This window comes from Dasypus novemcinctus, chromosome 10 (assembly GCF_030445035.2).
Source record: "Dasypus novemcinctus isolate mDasNov1 chromosome 10, mDasNov1.1.hap2, whole genome shotgun sequence".
Lineage (NCBI taxonomy): Eukaryota > Metazoa > Chordata > Mammalia > Cingulata > Dasypodidae > Dasypus > Dasypus novemcinctus.
The window spans coordinates 85,266,262-85,270,743 of NC_080682.1; positions in this window are offsets into that span (position 1 = coordinate 85,266,262).

Below are 4,482 nucleotides of genomic sequence, written 5' to 3' on the forward strand. Positions count from 1 at the left end.
ATGGACTCTGGGATGCTGGGTCAGTCAACTAAAAAGTGCTTCTTCATTCTACCTGGAATAATGGGCATGGCCTCTAGCATACCAGCAGACCCCCCACTGGGGTGTATTCTCGAGAACTGGACAACCCTGCCCACTGGAGGGTTGAAGGAGAAACTGGTCTTCTGTAACACTACCTGGCCACAGTATAACCTCGAAAGTGGCCCAAAATGGCTTGTAAATGGCCCAGGTTAAAAAGTTCTTGGAGAATGCCATCCTATTTTGCAGTTAGACCTCCTGTGTAAGAAGAAAGGGAAGCAATCAGAGATTCCGACTGTCCAGCTTTTTATGGCTCTATATCGAGATACGAGATTAAGTGGCTCTTGCGAGTTAGGCTATGCTCAGAAAGTGAAATCACTCCCTGAGGAGGAGGGTGATATCTTAGATGATCCCCTCCTTGGTTCTCCCCCTCCAGCCTCCACTTTTTCACCTCACATGCCCATAGCTAACCCAGCGGGAGTCACTAGGAATGGAGCATCTTTCCACCATAATAGGGTGGACTCAATTATGGGGACTCAAAAACAGCCTCTATCCAATAAGGGAATGAGCAAATGAAGAAGTGGGAACAATTAGAGTCCACATTTCCTTCTCCATGACAGATTTGGCTTAATGTAAGAAACAGTTGGGGTGATTTTCAGAGGACCCAGATAAATTTGCCATAGAATTCCAGCGGTTAACCCTAAATTTTGAGCAGATATGGGAAGACGTGCATGTTATCCTAGTCTCATGCTGCACCCCTGAAGAAAAATGCTGCATTTGTGGGGTGGCCCAGGGGCATGCTGATGAGATGGCTGCCCAACAGCCCCAGCAATATGCTGTAGGGGTTGTGGTAGTTCCAGAGGCGAGTCCTAACTGGAACTACCAGAGGGGACAAGCTGACATAAGGAAGAAAGACCATATTATAGCATGTCTACTAGAGGGAATGAAAAATGTGTCTAAAAATCTGTTAATTATAATAAGTTGCAAGAAATAACTCGGGGAAAAGGAAAACCCTGCCTTGTTTCAAGGGAGACTAGTAGAAGCTATGAGAAAGTATACCCAAGTTAATCCAGACTCACTGAGGGACAAATTGTGTTAGAAACCTATTTTATTGGCCAGGCAGCTCCAGATATTAAAAAAACTCCAAAAGCTAGCTCTAGGACCTGAAAGCCCCATGAATTCTCTTTTAAAAGTAGCCTTTTCCTCTTTAACAACCATGACTAGGTCCTCGAGGAGTCGAGGGCAAAGAGGGACAGGTAGAAGGCTCAGCTCCTTGCAGGTGCCATAAATGGCAGAGCCACCTCAAGGTAATCCCAGCTCAGGCTCCAAACCGTCGAGATCCTGCTTTAACTGCGGAGAAGTTAGCCACTGGAAGAAAGATTGCTCTAAATCATGGAAGGAGTCTCTTGGTCCCTGCCCCTGCTATCGGAAAACCGGCCATTGGGCTTGGGAGTGTGCCAAATCCCAAAGGGAAGGTGGAACACAGCCCAGGGCCCTGTGGCAGCAGCCCCCATGGAGGACTGAGGGGGCCCAGGGCAAAAAGTGGCTCCTTGGACAACTCCATGGGACATGGAACTAGAGGAGCCCCGGGTGACCTTCGATGTGTCAGGTAAAGAAATTAATTTCCTTAATTGATATTCGAGCCACCTATTCAGTTCTGACATGTCACTCTAAACCTCCATCTCCCAGAACCTGTCTGATAGAGGATGTGTTGACAGTAAATCTTAAATTAGATCCTTTACTGAGCCTCTCCTTTGCCAAATAGGAGGCCTAATCATAAGTCATCAATTTTTAATTGTTCCTAAGCTCTCACCCTCTTACTGGGATGGGATTTACTTTGTACTCTGGGGGCATGCATCCAACTGGTAGGCATAAATAGAACCTCTAAGGTGCCTGTAGCCCAGTGCTCAAGGGAAGAATGTGGAACTCTGTGCTTAGCCATGGTTCTGGATAGAGTCAGGTGTCTTGTTCCGCAGGAAATCAACAGTAAAGTAAATTCTATTGTCTGGGAAACTGGGATAGCTGGCAGGGCCCTCCAGGTTCCCCTGTTTCCATTGTTTATAATACTAGCCAGCCTTATCCTCATAGAAAGCAGTACCCCTTCAAGGAGGAGGCTGTTAAAGGCCTCTGGCCCAGGTTAAAAAGTTCTTGGAGAATGGCATATTAGTTACCTGCTAATCTCCTTGCAACACGCCCCTTCTTCCCATGAAAGAGCCCAACAGCACCTACCAGCTAGTTCAAAACTTAAGAGCAGTCACTAGCTTTGTAATACCAATTAATCCACTTGTACTCAGCACTTACACTCTGCTAAACCAGGTCCCAGAAACTACAGCTTGGTTTATTGTTCTAAACTCAAAGGACGCTGCCTTCTGCCTTCCTCTCCACCCAGACTCCCAATTCCTTTTTGCCTTTGAATGGCCGTAGTACAACTCTGAGCCCCCAGGTCAGTTTACGTGGACTCTGTTGCCTCAAGGCTTCCAAGACAGCCCCCATATTTTTGGGAATGCCTTAACTCAGGACCTGGCTGATCTCCACTTGCTGCGGAGCTCCATTTTACAATATGTGGATGATCTGTTGCTCTGCAGTCCAACGAAGGAAGTTTCTGATGCCAACACCATTTTAGTCCTCAATTTCCTAGCCGATAGGGGCTACAGAGTGTCGGCATCCAAGACATAAATCTCTTAGCAGAAAGTCTACTATTTAGGGGTTCCTTTTTACCTCAGGAGAAAGGTCTCTCTCCCCAGAAAGAGTTCAAGCTATCACTAGGATCCCCCCACCTCAACAAAGAAACAACTGAGGACTTTCCTAGGAATGGCTGGGTTTGGGGAAATAGTTCAGCTGCTGTACAGTGCAAATGCAGAGGCTGATAACCAACCCCTAGAATGGCGAAAAGCCAGGAAACTGCCTTCTGCACCTTAAAACAGGTCTTAATTATCCCTCTAGCCTTAGGATTTCCTAACGTAAGCAAGCCTTTCTTTCTATACATAACTGAGAAGGGGGTTGTCTTTAGGAGTGTTAGTCTAGAAACTGGGTAAAATTTCTTGAACAGTAGCTTATTTTTCCAAACCACTGAACATTACAGTACAGGGATGGCCACATTGCCTGAGAGCAATAGGAACAACAGCCCTTTTAATTGAGAAAGCCACCAAATTAACTTGGGAGCAACCTCTCACAGTCTTCTCCCCATAACAGGTGCTTGAGGCCAGGGGCCATCAGTGGCTTACAGGCAACAGGTTAATTAAATACCAGGCACAATTTCTAGAGACTCCTGAGGTGCAACTAAGGGTGAGCCAGACTCTTAACCCAACCACCCTGCTACCAGTAGAGGGCCCAAGGTCAGATCCTGAGGGGTCCCTTCTCCACTCCTGCCTGAGACTCTTAACCAAAACTACTCAAGCAGGCCAGATTTAAAAGATGAACCTCTTGTAAAACCAGACATTGAGTAGTTCACAGATGGAAGCAGTTCTATTAAGGAAAGAATTAAAAGGGCTGGCTATGCAGTGGTTTCGCAATTTGAAACCATAGAGGCCGAAGCTCTTTCCCTTGGAACCTCAGCCCAGAAGGCAGAGCTGATTGCCCTTGTCTGAAGTTTAAAGCTGGCAGCTGGGAAAAGAGCTAACATTTACACAGACTCCAGATATGCATACCTTGTCCTCCATGCTCATTCTGCTGTGGGGCTAGAATGATGCTTGCTTACTAACAGGGGGTCACCTATTAAGCACAGGCAGGAAATCCTAGACTTACTGGAAGCTGTACTGTTACCCCAAGAGATAGCAGTTATACATTGTCCAGGGCATCAGAAGACAAACACTGCTATAGCAAAGGGAAATGCTAGAGCTAATGCAACTGCTAAAGCTGCAGCAGAAACCTAGGTCTCCCTCCTACCCCTTATTCCAGTACCTGTGTACTTGAAGTTCCAAAGTATACCCAGGATGAACAAACCAGGGCAGCTATCTTGGGTTCACCCCGGAAGCTGATGGGTGGCTTGTTAAGGATACTCAGGTCTACCTGATGGGAGCAATGCAGTGGTAAGTCCTTCAAGGACTTCACCAAGCCACTCATCTGGGGAGGGATGCCCTAACCAGCTTAGCTAAATGGGTTTTCAAAGGACAGGGCCTGGTGAAAACAATCAAAGAAGTTACCAGAAGTTGTACCCTGTGTGCAGTTAATAACTCAAACAAGAGGCTTAACCATTCTCTCCCCTTAAACCTCCCTGTCCAGATGCAGGGATCAAACCCTAGGGAGGACTGGCAGATAGACTTCACCCATCTTGCCAGGGCTATAAGTACCTCTTAGTACTGGTAGATACTAGGTGGGTGGAAGTGTTTCCCACTAGAAGAGAAACGGCAAATGAGATGGCTAAAGCTCTCATAAAGGGAATAGTTCGCAGGTTTGGATTGCCTAAGTCCCTCCAAAGTGATAATGGGCCAGCCTTTACCAGCAAAATAACCCAAGGTCTATCAGCTG